We start from the raw sequence: 21,590 nt of genomic DNA, 5'->3' as shown, positions 1-21,590 counted from the left end.
TAAATTTTCAATTTAAGAAAATGTCTCCCTTTATGACCATTGTAATTTATTTGAAATTGTACGAATCCAGCTTACAATATTAGAACTGCATATGGAAAATTAAAACATGTAAGTAGTTAAACGAATTATTGATATGGTATTTAAACAAAATAGCAGAACAAAAACACATAAATCTTGATTTAATTGAAATATTGAGAAATTATACGTTTTTCAAACACACTTTTCCGCATTCGACGTGTGTAATATGTTTTTATTTTCGACGAAGGGCAACTAAACGGCGGATAGTATGACAACAAAAATCTTTCAATCAATCTAAATAAAGTTTTTTTAATAGTAGGATATTTATGAAGAAATTCAAATATAATTAAGGCATGAATTATAAATTCTTTTGAATAAATCATGTAGATTTTCTATTATGTAAATTATTAGTGATATTGTAGCTAAATTACTTTGAAAAATGTTGTTTAGTTCTGAAATTAAAAATGCCAGATTTAAAATAATATGAAAACTTCTTATTCTAATTCTTCTATTCTAACTTCTAAAACTCAATACTGAAAATAGTGACCACAAAATAGTGAATAGATGGAAACTATCTCGACTATACGAAAGAAAAAACTTCGCACAAATATTTCAGTGCAAAATTTAGCACTCAAAGTAATTTTTTATAATTATTTTTATTAATTTTCGAGATTGATATAAACATAACAATAAGATTATGGAATGATTCCAATAATTTGAAATATAAATCTTACGAAATGAAACAAAAAAAAAATTACATAGACTTATAACGCTGTTATTTAATATAGTAATATAAACTGCAGTAGCTACTTATTTAAAAAGAGAAGCTTTCATTTATTTTTCAAGACAAATTATAGGAAAAATATTGTAAATGAGTAATTTCCAAATACACATTTCTATCGAAGGTACATTGAGCATCATTAATACATGAATAGAGCATTCTACAAAATGCTTACGCTAAGTATATATATATATATATACGTTTTATATGACATACCCTAGGTAATGTTTAGAAAATTCATACATGATAAATACTTTTTGGGAAAGTAAAATAATAATAACTTATCGGAAAGACGCATTTCTAAACGTTAAACACAATAAGAAAGATATGGTATATTATAGAATAAAGAGAGGGGAAAAAAAAAAAAAAAAAAAAAAAAAAAGGAAAATATTTTTTAAGCATATACTTTTTGTTGTTAAAAAGTAGAAAGAAATGACATCACAAGAGCACAATCAATGTCCATACATAAAATATTAAAACGAAAGAACGTTCGTACGTTGAACTGTCATTTCACAGAATGGCTGAAAATGTACATTGAAATGTTAAGTGTATATTTTACCGATAATGCATTTTCGATAACGTAGGCACGATTCAGAAAAGGCTCATTTGTACTTTAGATATGCATTTTGCAGAATGACTGAACGTGTACATGTTACCAATATTGCATTTTTGGTAACATATATCAAATAAAGATTTCATATAAATGATGTGGAGGCTAAAACTACTCCTACTTGCAAACTTAACAACTTAAACAACTAAATAAGTAACTAAATAAATAAATAAGTAAACTTCTAAACAACTTAAATAGGTTCATTATTAACCATAATTCAAAGGAAATTTTACTAATTAAAATGCATTTTTAAAGCAATATTATAATTTAATGGACAAAATCTTACTACTACTAAAAATTCACCATTTTTAACAAGTAGTGACTATATTCATTTATTAGGCCACAAATTTTGCTCTCAATTTTAAATTATTGTAATTTATATTTATATACAAGATAATCTTTTGAAAACTATAATAATAATCAAATTAATATTATTCTAACTATTTTGGCCCCATTATTTGTAAATAAACAGATTAAACGATAGGTGTAAATATGCATTTTCCTTAATTTTCTAAACATATATATATATAATTAATTAAATAGTTTGATTTAGTAGTTTTAATAAATTAATAGCTTTTACGCTAAAAATATGAGATACTTTTTGAATTCCGAAAAAAAAAATGTAAAAAATATCGAAGGAATAAAGACAAATTTTTTAAAAAAATTACAAACGGTAAAGTTATAAACTCATTTACGAAAACCTAAAAACATTTTCATTCATTCCATCCCTGAAATGGCAAAATCGTTTGAAAAATGAGAGGAATTGCACGATTTTTGGAATTCTGTGGTTTTTGTAAGAAACGTAAGGGGGAAATAATAATAATTTCCACATCTTTCGCACTTCAAAGAATAAAGAGAACACAGATATAAACGAATGTTAAAGAACTGGAAAACTTTTTTTTTCAAAATTTTTAAGGAAACATATCGTATTAAAGAGAAAAAAGATATCCATAAATCCACTTATATCTATCTCTATCAATAATAAAGCAGAATATGTATGCATGTGTTGGCGCTTGATAGGGTAAACCGTTAGACCTATAGCTAGCTACTAATTTTGGCACATATGAAGATGGATTGTGGGTATGTACGTCTTGAAGCGATTTTTTTAGGAAATTTTCAATAGAATTTTATTGAATAAAAAATTAAGCTGAATTTTTCAGTTTTTCCACGGTAACTTCCGAAAATATTACTATAAGGAAATGAATTTTATACCGTTTTAAATATTAAAAATTCGCCTTTTTAATGATACCGATTTAATAGTCGTGGAAATTATTCCCGAATTTTGGCAATTTTTAAAAAATAGTTTTTTATCATGTGAGGGCATGATGTTGTTTTGGTTAGTGTGTGTGTGTGGGGGGGGGGTGGAGCTCGAAATCGCGTAGGCAATGAATAAAGCATAAATGGCAATTTTCATCATCTTTTAATCGAAATTTTTTTAACCTGCTTTTACCAGTATTGTATTATTATTATGCATGCTTCTTTGACTTAGGTGCGTTTATAAAATGTTGACGTAGAACTATGACATCATAGCTGTTATTTCATCTCAAAATCGGTCGAGCTCCAAAACTTCGTTTGACAGCTAAAAAAATGGAAAATGAAAGTTTAAAAAAATTATATATATATATATATATATATATATATATATATATATATATATATATATATATATATATATATATATATATATATATATATATATATATATGGATAGAAACCGATAGAGAAGTCTCGTGATTGTTTCAAACCGGTTTAAACTGGTTAATGACTTAATAAATTCAGACAAATAATGACTTAATATATAATAATGTTCTCAAATGATAACTTAAAATTTGCGATCGTAGATTTCATTTTTTTTTTTAAATTCTCAACAACAGATTATATTGTTGCTCTAAATAAAAACCATTTTCATTCTTTCATCCAATATTGGTTATCCATGGTTTTCTTTATGAGTTAATGAAGGATTTTGTTGAATACCTATGTGCAAATAATAAAGTGAAGTTATAATACCGCTAAATTTAGAATATAGAAGAATTGGACATAATATTGTTATGATAGGGAACTTGCCATAACTAAAAAAATGTCCATATAGACAATGAACTGAGTATATGGAAGTATACGGAACCATGGACAAGAAATTATGTTTGAAAGATTTAAATTAAATATATCCAGTATCACAGGCGAATCAGCTGGTTACCAGAATCGACTAGTTAATCAATAAGATAAGATTTTAAATTTATCAGAAAAAGGAAATAAATTACAATTTATTGCCTCCAAAAACATAGGTAAACTGTATTTGTTACTTTGACAATCTAGGGAAACTATAGGTTTTTAAACTAATATTTCAAATAATAATTCAATTCATTCAATAATTTATTTCAATTCAAATTGCTAATTTTCTTTAAAAATGAAGACACTCGGTGCAATCATGTAATTTCTTCACAAAAAGATCAAAACAAATTTACCTAAAACAATAATATATTTTGTGCATTTGCAAATATTTTATTATTTATGCTCAATTATTGTTAGATTTTCATTTACTTATATGTAAATAAAATGCATATAAATTTAGGATACATATATCAGAAAGAAATCAATTTCTTTTATTACTTAGAACTATAACTTCAACATGTTATCGAAAAGAAATTTTTTACTTTAATAAAATAAATAAATACATTTGAGCAAAATCCTTAAAAGAGAAACAGTTGAAGTATATAAAGAACATTACAACTACAAAGGTTTTTGATTTAAATATGGCCTTTATTTGACAATAGCAAATGCTAAAACGTTAAAATCCTCAAACTTCTTAAATTTTCCAAAAGTATTCATTAGATTTCAGCTTCTATAATCCACACTCGTTTCGACTAACATCTTGGGGAAAAAATTAATATTTAATATTAATATCACAAAAATAAGATTTATATAATATGGATATAAAAAAATCGCTAATAGGTATAGAATAAATGATCAAATATTTGACTAGCAAACTAAAATTTAATGGATAACAAATCGAAATTATAAGGGAAGAAGCATAACAAGATAAATCCAATCTCAATGTTTGCTTTATTTAATTACAAGTAACCCAAATGTTTCTCAATTATTTAGCGCCACAAAGAATAGATTTTCAGATATGCTAAATAAATACTTTGAAAATTTAAACACCTACCAGTTAATTCATTAAATAAATGCAAAATAACGTTTCGAATGTTTATTTCGTTTGGGTAATAAGATTATGATCTTCAACAATATAAATTCTTCAATAAATTATTTAATTAACAATGAGAAAAAAATTTAGGGAGATTTTTCTAGACGCGGTTTCTTAAGAGATTGGTTTCATGTTTAATTTAAATAATGAAATGACACATATGGATCGATAACTTTTAATCCGAAATAACATTTTATTATTTTAATATAAATGAAAGTCATACTGGCTAAGCATGTATATTTGAATGTATGTCCCCTTTCATCTCCTAAATAACTGTGCTCCTTTCAATGAAATTTTGTACATTTATTCTATAAGACAATATTAAGAATATTGCCAATTTGTTAATTGGTTTGTTGCCCAAAATTAATTAAATATTCCATTAATTGTAACTTTGTCATTTTTCTGCAGTAATTTTAGAGCATTTAATACAATCTTAAAACCCAGTGACACTAAATTCCTTTATGTGGAATATTTTTTAATTGTTATTAATCATTTTAAAATTTAACAGAGAGGATTTCATATATCATAAAAATAAGATGCTGATCAACTTTTTAAAATTGCGATTTCATATCTTTTAGAATTTTTTTATTGGTTTAAAATAGTTATTTAATGATGTATAATGGAAGTGAAAGATAAAACCGATATGCTCTTCATCTTCAAACGATTATAAGTGACCAAAGCCCAAGAGTAATCAAATGGTGTGGTATAAGTGTGTATTATAATAATTTATACAAAATTGTTTTCATAAAAAATATTATACTCGGAAGTATTATAATTCTGATCAAAGTGGAGTATATAATAACAACAGAATAAAAAATAGGAAAATAAAAATGTAACAAATGGCAAGTTATTATTTATTGACACCAAAACACTGCGACTTGTTGGAGTTCTTTACCACTGGGCATTACTAATGGTGAAAATATGTGATGTTGCAAATACTGTTACTTTATAAATATTGAAGTGCCATATTTATATTAATAGAAAGACATTAATTATCATTATATTATCAAAGGGAATTTATTATTCATATCAAAATAATAGAATTAAACGATGCCTAAAACTTTTTAACTCTAATGTTTATTCTAATTTGTTTTTCCCTCCTTAGAACACCAATAGTAAATAATAAATCTTTTTAGTGTTTCCACATTAATTTCAGAACAGTTTAAGTAAGTGCAATAAAAAATTTATATCATTCCAAATCCATTTGGAGAAGGAGCTCCCAAGTTTCTACAAGGAGAATGATTTCTAATTATAAGAATTATATAGTTTTTTTTAATTTTAATTTATCACAAAGGAATTTTGATTCTTTGTAAAATTGCGAATAGCTTATTTGGCTTTCAAATTCATAAATACAGCATTTTGTCCAAAATACAAAAAAGATTTTATCCAATTTACTGAATGTACTCAAATTTGAGCATAACTTTTGAATCATTCCAATTTCTCTCTTAAAATTAGAGTACTTTATTTTCGAATACAAAGATGCAGGAAATTATAAAAATTATTGTGTAATATTTTCCCCCCCTAAAACATATCCATTTACAAATGTACCATAAGTACACAGAGTAGCAAAAAAGAGAAATTTGTCTTAATCTGAGCAGATCTTAAGATCTGACCACTTTCTGGCTAAAATAATACAACAAAAACAGAAGTAAAAGAAAATGAAGTTCGGTATAATATCTATACTCTCCTTATGAAGAAGGAGTGAAAATTTTTTACATTAAGCTTTATTATTTTCTTCAACTTCAAACAGTTATTTTCGCAACAAAATTATAAATTAATCAGGAATGCGACACAAGAACAATAAATGTATGGCTCTTACATTTCTGTTATCTAATCCATCACGCACTTATAATTAAATATATAATTAATGGTTCTTCGCAATTACTTTCGCTAATTGAAATTGACGTACATGCCAAAAAGTATGCGACATAAATGTTAGATACTGTCGGAGCTTTGAAGAATACATTTAAAGTGTCATCAATGATATTGAGAGTTTTTCTGGTAACTAGATATCACTTACACGCATTTAATGACAGAAAAATGTATGATTTTGCATGATATAATTCCTTTTCATTACAAATACCGCTAATATTTGGTAACGTCTCTTATCACATATTACTTTTATTATTGTATTCAGAAAAGAAATGAAAGGAAGTAAATTATTAGCATCTTCAGTATGCCGAAAGGATGGAATATATCGAATTAATTGTTAACATTTTTTTGTCATAAAATGTATCATATGTAACATTTTTTGTCATAAAACGTATCATATGTAACATTTTGCCCGAATATTTGCAAAATTTTTTCCACAAAATTTTGTATTTTAACCGAAGTATTTGTCAGTATTTTAACCGAAATACTGAATATGATAAATTTGTATTTGTTTAATAACAAAGAAAAAAAATCGCAAATAAATGAAATTTTAAAAAAATTTGTAAAGTTCTCAAAATTATTAGAAAAGCCCAATAAATTATATTATACTTTTAAAAATTAAAGAATTATTTTCTAAAATTTTACTGATGATACTTAAATTTACTGATTAAATTTAAATTTTACTGATACTTAAATGCTTTCTTAAATATATATTCAAGAAAATATTTTGTCTTTAAAGTAGTATGTTGAAATAATAATCAGCTTTAAGTTCAAAAGTAGTAAAAAAAGAAGAAAGAAAGAAATTTCAAGCATTTTGAAATAAGAATTTGTAAATATTTTGGAATTAACATTCTCTAAAAATTTTATAAGAAATACCTTTGAAACCGAGTTTAGCTGGCAGGGTTTGTGCGTGTGTGTGTGTAAAATTGCGTTTATTTCAGTAAAGGCACTTATATAGATAAACTTAAAAAGCAAAACCTTATCTAAATATAAAATTAGAGCCTTTTCCTAGATACATGAAATAAATTTTATATTATATATATATATATATATATAAGTTATGTTTAAGTTATAAGATGCATCTTGTATTATTGATAATGTTGAGTTAAAGTGTGCAATTAAAACAAATATCTTATGGAAAAAAAAAAAATCTCGTTACATATCTATTTAACTGAAATACAGCGAGAAGAATATTTTAGAGTTCAATAAGTAGCGATTTTCCGATTAGACAGCTGCCTAAACCAGTAGTCTGATGAGGAACATTAACAAATCCATTAGAAATATATAGAAATATATTAATAATTTAATTGCTAAATAAAGAAATTAATAAAACTGCAAAATCTATGAAGCATAAATTAAAAAGATAATGTCAACATTTTGCAAAATATAACTGATCAGATTTCCATCTATTTCTTTGATTGTATTCTTTTAAAAGCAATGAGCGTCTGCTCGAATAATAACGAATACCGCATAGTAAAAAATCAGGAATAATTATAAAAAAAAACACATGCTTTTATTTAAAATCACTTAAATACAAAAATTTTTTGAAAATTAATCATTAACATGATGTTAAATTAAAAATTACGAAAGTAAATTCATCAGTTTTATAAATAAGGGCTTTATATTGTGCACTGTTTAAAGCCACAATATGTCTATATCCACCTCTGAGCTTAACAACTTTTCAAAAATAAACGATCAACATATATGGAGAAAATTAAATTGATAAAAGAACTTTCGCAGATAGTCCATATACAGCAGGGAGAAAGCAAAGTTAAAAATGGAATAAATGACAACATATTTTGGATATTGGCGAAAGACGGTCTATCGCCAATATCCAACTAGTACTCACAATTTTAACCTGTGTGGATTCCAGAATTACGCAGCAGCGCATTCGATCCATAAGATGTGAGAAATATTGATTTTCTTTTATTTATAATAGTTCTTTATTGAAACTGGTCATATAATGAAAAAATAGATTCTACAGTGATTTTATGATATAAATATCATGCATTCCGAATATGGTTATTTGTAATTTTAACATTCCTAAGCTTCTTTTCAGTAAAATATTGAATATATGAAATTGAGAAAATTGAAATATATGAAAAACCAGTAAATTATTTCCTATAAATTAAAAAAAAAAAGTAAAGTAAATGAGAAATAGCTGTTTCATTCAATTGCATTCGATTCCGCAGGGCGGATTCTGTGTCCGGGGCAATGCTAAATTTTCCCAACCATCCTCGCGGGAGAGGGGGGAGGAGACAGAGAAATAGAAATACTTCGTGGACGCGCGTTCCAACTGTGTTCGTGAAAGATGGAGGGGGGGGGGGTTTGAAAAGGGGTAGTACAATAAAGAACGGGAATTGTGAATAAATACCTCTGGAAGAGAAGAGGTAGGGGAAGCAAGAGTTGGGGGGGGCAGGAACTCAGAAGAAGCGAGTACAGAAAAGGAAGGAACATTCACTCATATGCCCGTGAACTTCTTTGCAGAAGGGGGTCCGGATGGAGAAAGTAACAGAAGAGCGGCGCGCGTTGCAGGGGGGTATGGCTCCGGGGGAGGCACCGCCCACACCTCCGACGCGCATTGGCTGCGGCGTAGGGGGCGGGCACACGCGGGAGGTTCCTTGTCGACATTTTCGCCCTCACATCTGCAGCACGTGCACACTGCAGGATGAGGGAATTTTGTTAGATAGAGAATGGGTGGGTAGGGGGCTTATGGAACTTTTCCATTCTTTCCCACACAACCCTCCCCCTTTTAAACTACAGAAGAGGGAGGGGGGGCGTGCAGAATGTGCACCGTAGGAAAGGGGGAGGAATGCATCTCTGTGAAAGCGCGTTGGCATAAAAGACGGCATCTTATTCGCTGGAAACTTAATTTCGAAATATTCAAATGAGCAAGACTTCCAGAAAAACACATTTATGCTGACACATGCCATAGATAAGCCTCGCGACAATAGAAGTGTATTGATATTTTCTCATATGTATGATATATAAAGCCCAAACACCTAGTTTCCTAGAGCATTAAACTATTTGAGATCGATATCTGCTCCAAGAAAAGAATGGGGATGGCACTTAATATCGCATTGTGCTGTAGAAAAAAAAAGCAACAGTGCAAAGTATAGTCATAAGGAAGCAAGTATTACATAATGCAAGTTTCAATTATATTTTAGGCACACAAAAATTGAAAATAATAATGATAATAATGTTGCGATCTAATAATACTTTAATTACACGCAGATTCTGATAACTACTTTGACTTAACATTATGAAACGTCCAAATTTGCACCAACAACAAATAGTTGTATTAATTAATCTTCAGATTTAGCAAACAAAATCTGACTGATATTTTTTAAATTTTTCAATGAATAATAATAAGATAGAATATTTTCTCCACCTTTGGAATATAAAACCAAGATTTTTTTAAATTAATATATGTATACATTAAATATTCTACGTCTATACGTTACACAGCTTAAAATCAAACGTAAAATCTTGAATCTTAACAGAATTCATAAGAATTCCTGATTTTATGAACGTCAATTTCTTATCCTTTATTTAAATCAAATAAATATTTACTGTGAATGTTTTACATACCTTTTATTCGAAAATCGTATTACAAATATTAATTACCAATAATTCTATAATAGTATCAATGCAATTTGAGAGAAACAATAATATTAAAAAAAGAATACAAATGTGCAGTCTTCTTTTTTAAAAAAAATAATTTAAGTAATTAACCAAATAACTACAGAAAATTTTATCCGTTATCAACAATAAAATAATCATAGCGAATTCAAAGCGATGATATATACACAACAAGAAAAATTAACTCACCTTGCATAATTTCATAAGGTAGATCTGATGTAGATACAACTAGATTGTAACTTGCGTGAAGCTTCTACCTCCAGCGATACTGCAGTAGCCTTTCTTCAGAGTGACTAATGCTGGCAGTAACAAAGCATTTCCTGTAGATAAAATGAAATTCAGCTATAGAAATTAAAATAATAATAATATAAATAAATTATTTAACTGAAGATGCAGAAAATAGAAGAGTATAGTACAAACTTTTCCATAAATTATATGTTTGCGGGCATTTACTTTGAAAATAAAGAAGGAAATCAGGCCATTACAGATAGGCGAAGCAGATTCGTTTTCGCTTTTCTGTAGCTGCTTTGTTGTTGCCTTACAGCTTCCTCAGCGGAAACTGGTTTCTTCCTTAAATACATGTAATTTTTATTTATAAGATTATTTGTAGAAATAGAGATTTTTATGACTTGCACTTTTCTCCTAAATAGCTTTATTGTGCAATCCGCACCAATGGATAGTTACTGAGGAAGTTAATATTGTTCAAAGTCTTTAATGTAATAAGGCGCCAGTATTATTTATAATCTATATCCTGACCTCAAGTTAGGAGAAGAATAATGGCTTGTATAAATTTTAGATTCAGACATCAGATTTTAGAATATTAGTAAGAAAAATTAATAACGATTAAATTTTTTAGGTATATTTAACAATTTTCTATCGTTTATCATTGACTAATGCTCGACACTCTTAAGTTGTTTTCTATTTGTAAATACTGTAGATGAGGGTTTAAAGAGCTTTTAACCTGTTGGAATGAGAGAACTAAATAATTCTGCAGATGAAATTGAGTTAAGCGAAGTCGTAATCTGGAGGATTAAATCTGAAGAATTCTTGTTATTATAAATCGATTGAGAAATAATCCTTGAATAATAATCTTTATTTCATATTACACATACTGTAACACAATATGTAATGTTCGTAATAGCAAAAATATAGGCTTGGATTTGAACGTCATATGTATTAAAACTTCTCCATATACACCACTATCAATCATAAAAATAGTTATTTAATTAGAGTATCTACAAGTTCCTTTTGCACACTAATGTTTATATCAGAAGTAGAAGACAACACTGAACGAATCAAAAGATCTTATACTTGTAGGAAGAAATATAAATGTCCACAGGTAAAAACTGGTTTTGAAAAAAATAAGTAAATTTCTTCAAACAATTCGTGAATTATTTGAAGTTGGTTTGTCTTGCGCTGACCCAAATTTATTTTACGTTGGTATATGCCTTTCTCGTGCTTGGGAACTAAACATTGGGGGTTCCACGTTAGGCTGACCACCTAACCGGGATAAATGCCTGGCATTCCAAGGCCCTCGGTCAAGAAAGCAAATATGGGGACTGAAGGTCTTGACTAGGGATTGCAATACCGGACCAAAATTTCAATATCGGTATTCGGTATTTTTTAAATCTTAATACCGGGATACCGGTGTTAGAAATTTTAGAAAAAGAAAGAAAACACAGGTGTTTCTTTGTTTTATTTGCCAGTTTTGTTAGAGAGTGTAAATATCACAAAAAAATAATTTGTAACTTATAAATTATAACAGTATATAATCACAAAAAAGTAAAAAAAACGTCTTATTTATTTAAATCACAAAAAAAAAAAAAGTGTAAATATCACTATTCAGTCTGTGATGCTATTACAAATTTTTGAAATGTGATCTTAAAAAACATAATGCATCCATTGTACTGTCATTAGGCCTGAAAAGTAATTTTGTGTAAAAATGACCAGCTGTCGAAAACGCTCTTTCGGCATCTACGCTAGTTGATGGTACTGTTAGCAATGCGCGATATACTTTTTCCCAAGTATTTACCTCTAAATTCCACATCTTCAAACAAATCGATTTCTCGTCGGATGGTTTTGGATATAGCTGATTTCTGTATTGTATTTTGGTTCGTTGAATTTTTTTTATTTATCACTAAATCTAATATTTGTTCAAGAGACAATTCCTTTTCACTATCGACAGTAGTGACATCATAATCTTCGATAACTGAACCGAATTCTTCTGAATGTGGATAGGTTTGTGGGAAAAAACTTTTAAGAAAATTTACTCTAAACTTAATCAGATTTGAATTGGTTATTTTCTTTTCTTCTTTCTCATTTTTAAAATCATTATAATTATATAAATACCATAAGACATTTTCTATTTCGGTATCTTCTTCAACAATTACATTGTCATTATCTTCATTGTCAATATCACTCACTCTTACTCTTTTCAAAGTTGGAATCCGAAATTTCTATATCCTCAGTATTTGGATCCTTCTGTTCTTTATTTTTTTGGTATAATACATCTATTACTCCTAATTGAAATCCATGAGCATAGCACAACTGCTGATTTGCACCAATCAACTTTCCAACTTTTTTAATAATTGTTGTCCCATCAGTCGTTATGGATACAATATTTTCTTTCAGGGATAATCCATGTTTCGCTGATTTAGATTTAAGCAATTAATTTAGCCATTAATTAGTTAATTAATTTCTCCCGTTAGGGAGACATAAAAACAAAAACGTATACTATTTTGCTATGTTCGCGATACCTGAACATATAATGGAGACAATTTTAAAAATTTCTAGTAAATAATGAAAAACCGGTTTATAAACTTGTGAATACCGGTATTACAAAATTGTACAAATGGCTCAAAATACCGGTATTCAGTATTGCAATTCCTAGTCTTGACCCATACCCTTGGGCTGTCGTGCCACTGCGTTTAGTTAATGTCTTTTACTTTTAACTAGCCGTCTTTGGCGATTAGCTGATATGTCAGAATTAACTATCACCAAAATTTTTAATGAAATATTTTATGTAATGGTTTTAATAACTTTTTCAGTAAAATATTTTTAAGCTATAAATTTCGACAGATATATAAATCCATGATATTTTACAAGCCTTACGCCGTTTTGTTCATTTTACTATACATTATCCTTATTTTCTGTCAGCTCATTTACAATTCGTAAAAAAATGGATACATTCTTGTATTTCTAGCCTTTTAACAAAGTAACTTTATTTCTAACTTAAAACATTGTAAAATTTGGCACTTCTCTTATGTTAATAGCATTTAAATATAAATTTGAATCTTTCACAGATTCTTCTCAGAATTAATTAAATATATCACTTGCTTCCCTAAAATCAGCTTTGTGAAATGATTTATGTAAAGGACAGAAGTTTAATTTCACCATTTTGCAAGTTTCATTTTTTTTCGTTGATATCGTTAGTAATTCGGATTGCAAAACAAAAACGAAAAAAATATCTGCAAATTTAATACTGTCTTTTAGCAATAACTTTGGTGTACTTTCAGAATTCTTATATTATCATTTGTGATGTGTTTAATGTTCGTTCGAAATTCTTACTATCTTTATATTCTTTTTTGAAAATATGTTTAAACTATTTTTTAAAACTGATTAAATATAGGGAAAAGATTTTATACGATAAAATATTATTGATAAAATAGAAAAGATAATTTTTTATTAAACGATCCAGTGTAATGCCAACACATACACAAACATACATTCGTCTTCATTGTACTTTTTTTTTTTTTTCATTTTTACTACTATTTTTTTTTTAATCTTTTACAACTTTTTAAAATCATTTCTTGCAAAATTTCATTGACATACTGTTCTCACATACTCTCTTCTATATACTGCAAGAAATAAAATGAAAAGTTACTTTACAAACTCCCCCCTCCTCTCCGAGAAACAGCAATCTTACCCGAGGACGAATACAGAAGAAATTTTGCCCCCTTTCCTTCAAGAGATTTATGATTTTTATTTGAAAACAAGCCGATTGTTGCCATCGGCAAAAGGGAAATTAACTTCTTTTTTGTCATCATGTATCTTAGCGTTTTATACAGATATTAAATACAGGTGTACGGATGAAGTTTACAGTTTGCCTTGCAAAACGGCTGTAATAAGATACAGATCGCATCCACTGATAATAAATATAAATAAAAACTATTATGGCTGTAGATTGGAAGGGAAAAATATATAAATAACATATAGATTTTAAAAATAATTTATAACTGTTTAATAAAAGTCTAGTCGTTTCATATTAAGAAAACTGCTATAGCTCCTAGTTAAAAAGAGAATAGCATATATATGCATGATTACCCTCTCCAATCCAAACTCTTTACATAAAATTAATATCTAATGAATGGAAGAAAGGAGTTTAAAAGAAAATCTTCATCTCCCAAATATCCTTAAACCGAAATTTTACTCTGTAAATAAATGTAAAGTAAAAGAATATAAATAAAATAATAATAAACTTAAATGTATCGACTATTATATAAATTTCATCATTTGACCTGAAACTGTTATTGTGCAATTAATGCTTCAGAATGAAGTATGCATCTTCGCATAACGAAAAAAACAGGGTCATCATCGTTAATTTAGGTCGACTTTTTGGTCTTTTTAAAAATATCAACAATCTTGAATATTTGCAGATGTGAGAGATATTGGGACTTGTATAAAGCATTTTGGCTTTAAAAACTGCCTCTTTTTTTCCGTGAAAGACAGTTTAATAATAAAACGCAGTACATTTTCAGTTATGTTACATTTTCTGTTTCTGTTTTTCAGATACATATTTGACTTACATTTTTGGAATTAAATAATTACGACGTAGTGTACATTACAAATGGAGAATTCTTCCCAATTGCTATCCATCGCAACAAACCAAAGAAGCAATCATTTCTAAAATCCAAAGTAAATTCCATAAATGTTAGCATGGATAACTCAAAAGTGTCCTAAATCTGCTTAGATATTTATTGTTGTGATTAAATAACGCACAAATTTCTTTTCTCCTGATTTTTCTCGTGCGGTACCAAATCTGCAGAAGAAATCTTTTCTAAAAATGGAAATAAAATGATTTTACAGAGATTAAAGATAGAAATTTTTATTTCCTAATTATTTTGTTACTGAGTAATAAAGTAAGCCACGGTTTGTAACACACATAGTTCCTTGCTATTTGATTTTACAACAACTGGGCTTCTGGGATACTTAAAAACTGCAGAAGAAAAATGAATGCCGCACTTCTAAAAATGTAAAGAACACATTTATATACTTGAACTCAGAAAATTATATAGTACCCTTAGTGCATAGCTTTATTGTATAGCAATGTGAATAAACACACAAAGGGCAGTAAAAAAATAACTGCTGTGTCATAAGAGCAAATGGGAGAGGGGGGAGGACCTCTCAATCTACTTTGAACCAACAAATATTTTTTGAAAAGAATTTTGATCGGAAATGTAACTTACGAACAATTCCGTTCAATTTCCATTGCTTCAAAATAATTCAGGATTAATTTTTTTTTTTTAAATGAACTGCAGACACATGCAGAAACAACTCCACTTTCATCTTTGCATATTTTACTGTATGTTATCTGTTTATCATTATGTATGTTGCTTATCTACCCTGAATACAAATTGTACATCTTAACTTGATTAAATATTACCTCAAAAAGAAAGCTCTCGATTTTTATTTCACACAATTTTAGCAAAAAAAAAAAAAAAAGCATTATAAATGTGTGAATTCTAGTCCAGCAAATGTATAAAACATCAAATTGACTTTTAAAATTCAGATACCTTTTTTAAATAAACTTTTCAGAAATGTAACAGTAGAAATATTAATCTGATCAGCGGTACCTATTCAGCAAAATGATAGCAACAAAGGAAATTCTATGCAAATCAGAGATTTATATAAGACTAAAATAAAACATTACAAAAAGAGAAGAATTCTTTCAATCTGACAGCCACCGATTACAAGAAATTCTTAAGTCCTTTGTTTATTACTAACGATATATACTTCCTAGATTCATAGAAATTATCCATAACAGGATATAAAAACTAAATCATAATGATTTGAAAAATGCATTCTTTTTCAGTTTAAACATAGAAGCTATCAATACATTTACAAAGTTATCAAAAAACATAACTTTAAATTCATTGGTATGCTTCCGATACTTGACTACCAAACTGTTTATTAGATTCGCAATGCTTCAATGCAATATATTTGATGGGAGGATAGCTTAAAATGCGTACCAAAGTTATCGTGCAATAAAGTAGGATGAAATATTCTTATTCAGATAAAATTATACAAAATTATATCATGATTCCTTTAAATACAGGTGATGATAGAATAACAAAATATGGTATTTTTAAACTTTTCATGCGTAAATCGGTGATCAAAGCAATTTCGGAATCTTGTTCGGCTTTTATTTTCATATTTGCACAATCAATCAATCCATTTCACGTTGCATCGGCTAACACATAAAGCATAGCTAAAACAGCATGACGAAGACATTCTTGCTATATGAATAATGCTAAGAGAAGGAATACTATGAATCTGCTAAACGAAATGGAAGATAAATAGGACCCCGTATGGGCCCAAGTAACCAAGCTAAAAATATTTCGGATTCAAGTAAAGTGGAAAGAAAATTTAAGGTTCGTACTAAAGTAGTTTAAATGCAGTATTCAAACAAATATTCAATACAATCAGTTGAATATTTCAACTTCCAAATACTTTTACACATATATTATTTTCAGCTTCAAAGTAGTATGGTGAAAATCATATGTATTTTAAAATAATTTCTTTTGAACGATGCGATAATAAAGCTGATACAGCTTTACAGTTTTGATATCAAGATTATTTCATTCATCTTGACATCAAAACTGATCTATCTATTCACCTCTTACTCATATAGTACTCGCAAATATATGAGTAGATGAACACTCAACACATTGATGGATTTGGTCAACAATTTGATAAAGACAGAATTTTCTGTAAAGCAGTAAAAAAATTTTAGAAAAAAGGAACAAATTAAGAGACAAGTCTTTTCGGATCTGAATTGAGATGAAATATTTCAACAGTAAAACTCAAGTTCATACTTAAAACAGTAAAACTCAAGTTCATACTTAAAGCTTATGCCCAGTTAACGACTACACAAAACGTCAATGCTCTTAATCAGGGACAGGTCGAAGCGAAGAAAAACCAAGCTTTAAATAGAATTCTAAAAAATATATAAACGATAAAAAGGAAATAAAATTGCAATAACAATAGTAATAATGTTTAAAAACAACTATAAAAAAGGCTGGAAACATGACGAAAACAAAGGATACAAAAATAAAAAGTGCAAATTTTTTTTCTTCTTGGGACCGTTTAATTTTTCTTTGTCGAAGAAATGCATTCTTTATGTTTATTAAAAGTTTATATATAAACTTATAACACAAACTCAAGTTCAAAGTTATTATTCATTCAAATGAAATCGAATATTCATAGTAGTTATATATAGTAGTTAGTTATCACATTTCTAGCATCTGTTAGTCTATTCACGATGAAACATTACTCGTTTATAACGCATAAGAAAGAACATTGATGTGTCTCATTTACAAATATTAATAATCTTTTCTTATAGATCATACTCCATCAGTGTAATCTGGATAGGATCTCTATCTTTCAAAGGGATATTCTTTAGAAAGCAAGAAAATTGAGAAATGCAGAATATTTAAAACAAAGGGTTGCATAATTTGAACAAAGCATTATTAGCCTGTGATATCTATTGTATGGGATCAACATACAGATCTTATATATCAACAATCCAAATACATTCAAAAAGGTGCAAAGGCGTATATCTCAAGACATATAGCTTAACTATTAATGTGTTCAATATTTTGGATTCCAAAAAACCATCTTAACAACTTTTCTGGAAAGATTTTTGCTCCTAATCTTATACAGTTATGGACACCTAAAATCATACTGTAAAATATTTCCATTATTCAAAAAAAAAAAAAAAAAAAAAATGTAAGTAATAAATATGCTCAATAATCTTTATTTCGTTTCTAAAGGAAATGTCAGCCTATTAAATAAAAACTGGCCGATTTGAACTCACAAGTGCGAACTTTTTCGTTTGATTTAATAATTTTCCACTCACAAATTGTAATACACACAATGGAATTTTTTTTCCCATTTATACTTCATTTTGATATTAATAAGGAAGAAAATGTAAACAATATTTTTTCTATTTTTTGAAAAACCTTTCATAATATATAAATAGTTAAAATTACTCATTAATCTTAATAATAGAACATTTTCAGGACATTTCGCAATTGTTATAAGCAAGAAAGTACTGAGGATACATTTTTCGCAGGCCCATATAAGATTCATGTTAAAATTTATCAGTCTTTAATGGAGTCTTCCTTGGTTGAAAAATATTCTTAAGAAAGTCCAAAACAATCTCAACAAACAGCATTTACTTAATTTTAAGACTTTCAAAAAGAAATAGAGCCATAGATTTCTTACTTTTTCCCCCCATTAAATGATACGTGTTTCTCTCTCAAATATATCCTTGGTAAAACATTCCATATTTCCGAAGGCAAACATTTGAAGATAATAAATGCGCCTACTTCACAAATTTAATAACGCTGACATGGGAAAAGGCTGGCATGACCTATGCTGACATGGGAGTAGAATCTTAGTTTCGAGGATCAAAGACGCGCGATTTCGAATTCTAATTCCTTTTTTATGCATGCATATAATCGAGTGCATTAAATTTGGTTCACAGAAAACGATTCTTATTCTATGACCTCGGACACTATCTTAAATCAAAATTTATCAGTATGAAAACAAAATATATAAGACTTGTTGCCCCCTACGGCATAGAATCCTAGACGTTAAACAAAATAACCAGTGGCAATGGTCTCCTAAAACCTTTCTCGCATACTCTTTAATAAACTTGGCAAGCCAGAGAATACTTTGCATGGGATTGGTGTTCAATAGTTACAAAACATTACATTTTGGCGGGAATTTAGCATCTTTACTGAATCTATCGTGTGATTCTTACCGAGTTATTTGGCGATTAATCCTTGGCATGCCGTTAATAGTATCCGAAAATCGAATTTGTGCTCTAGACGCGTTTTACCCAACCGACTGAAACAAAAAGTTGACACAAAACTGCAATTGTAAAAAAAATCACATACAAAATTTCCCATATTTAAATTATTGCATTTTTGAATGATCGCGTTTACATGTTTCCGAAAGTACAAACCGATAGCTATTCAACCCTTTCTTAGATTTGGGACAACATTTGACAGATTTCTAGACCATAGATTTTAAATCTGAGTAGCGAATCTTATCTCTCTAGCTCTCTTCGTTTCGTAGTTGTGTTATATTCGAACAGCCAGACAGATGAACTTCCTTTGAACAGATTTTACTTAAAATTTGATGGAAATCAAACCAAATCTGCAAATTTGGTGCAAAGATTACAAAGCAAATTTCAGCTGTCTAGCTCAGAGTGTTTTTGAATTATTTTTGTCACAGATAGATAGACGGACTTTACCAAAAATGTGTTTTTCTAACTCAGGCAGGTCTAAACATTGGAGATTCGTCGATATCTCGAGTTTGAATTTTTTTGTAGATTACTATACTTTCTACACCTACTACTATATTTTCTACTACTACTACTATATTTTCTACTACTACTACTATATTTTCTACTACTACTACTATATTTTCTACTACTACTACTATACTTTCTACTTTTTACCATGTATACGAGGAAGTAAAAAGAGGATACGCTGTTGATTTTTGAAAGAAAAATAACTTAGAGAAGGTTTTTAGACCAATAAAACAAAGCAACGCGTGGAAAATTGTATATAATCAGGATTTTTTTTTTAAAAAAAATATGGCGAATCCAACAATGTCAAAATACTAACAGCATCTCGTATTAGATTACTGAGACATATATCCAGATATGATGTAGTAGCTCCAACTTTAAAAAAAAAGTCTTTTCAAGAACAGAGAGAAAGCGACGAAGAGGAAAACCAAGCAAAAGATAGCTGCAGAGTGTTGAAAAGAATCTGAAGCAGATATGCAAACCAATATCTACTCATAAAAAAATCACAACTAATGCAGCGAAGATAAAATAAAAGAATGAAAAGAATCTGAAGCAGGTATGCAAACCAGTATCTACTTATAAAAAATCATAACCTACGTCTATAATTCAGTGAAGATAAAATTTCCTGTTTCACTTTTGTAGTATATGACTGCTAAATGTTGGAATAGAGTCTGGAATAAATACTGGTTGCGTTAACGAGTATTCATTTTATTCGAAATACCTTATTTTTCCGTCACAATTTTTTTCTGTTTTGTTAACTTAAGTGTGTTTTAAAAGTAAGACTAAGCTTGCTAACTTAGCTTATAAAAGAAACTTTTTTCTCCGTAGCTCATTAAACAGTATATTATTGCAGCCATAAAGAAAGGATAAACACATTCCTCAGTAACGATGCTGAGCTCACCAAGCGACTGGACGCCTGCACATTGCAAACAGCCTTTATAAGAAAGGTTAGGTAATAAAGTTGTTAATTCAAATTATGTCATACCTGAGAAATATTTAGCCAGGATATCCAGCAAAATTCAAAGAGAGAGGAAAAGGAAAGAATTCTTTCATTCTATTTTATTTATTTTTTTCATTCTGTACTTCGTAGCTAATTTCGAAATCCCCTATGTAATAAAAATTATTTCTAATTTGACTAAGAAATTTATAGAAAATTTTGCCGAAAATGGACTTCAAACAAGTTTTTCAACAGCTACCTAGTACTTAACAGCACAATTTCTAAAAGCATAAATTGTAACAAAAATTGTAAATGTTTTTTATTTAATGGTGTAAATAGAATATATATATATATATATAAGGAAGGGGGGTGAACCAAATTTTTTCATAATATTTATTAAAATAAAAGACGAAATAATGATGATACGATAATATGAATCTGCGATTGCATATTTTGTAAAAGATACAAGCCTTTAATTTAATAATCTTCTTGGCGGTAGGCCAAATTTAAAGAAAATTTTACGAATTAAAGAAGTGTCTTCCATCTAATTAAAAATACTTTTTCTTTTTTTCAAAATAATTATTTCATTTACAATTAAAACAAAAATTATTTCATGGGAAAAAAAATCTTTAATCCTGACTTTTAAGCATAATTTCCACTCTTCATGAGACTTAAGCGATTGCTAGTCTTAGAATAGTCATTGTTCCCATATAACGAGGATCCATCCACTCAAGTGGAATCCAATAACGTCATTTAAGTTAGAGGTTTTAACTATCCTTTCTTGGTCAATAATATATTTTTTTCAAAAGAATTTTCCATACAAAACTTCTTTTCTATTCAAAACGCAACAGAAAAAATCAACAGAAATCACTAACCAACTGTAAAGTTGCAAAAATGTAATGTGAAAAGTAAGGGTGAAAAAGTTAACTG

At 28.4% G+C, this 21,590-nt stretch overlaps 1 long non-coding RNA gene across 1 annotated transcript in view; it reads right to left on the bottom strand.

Moving 5' to 3' along the window:
• LOC129976019 (uncharacterized) overlaps positions 1-21,590 on the bottom strand; it is a 110,230-nt gene that overhangs the window by 43,583 nt on the left and 45,057 nt on the right. The window contains exon 3 of the long non-coding RNA XR_008785066.1: positions 10,315-10,445. This is a non-coding gene — a long non-coding RNA (uncharacterized LOC129976019). The remainder of the gene's footprint in view (positions 1-10,314; positions 10,446-21,590) is intronic.

Source organism: Argiope bruennichi, chromosome 1, assembly GCF_947563725.1.
Source record: "Argiope bruennichi chromosome 1, qqArgBrue1.1, whole genome shotgun sequence".
Taxonomy (NCBI): domain Eukaryota; kingdom Metazoa; phylum Arthropoda; class Arachnida; order Araneae; family Araneidae; genus Argiope; species Argiope bruennichi.
This window is presented reverse-complemented; position numbering and strand designations above follow the sequence as displayed.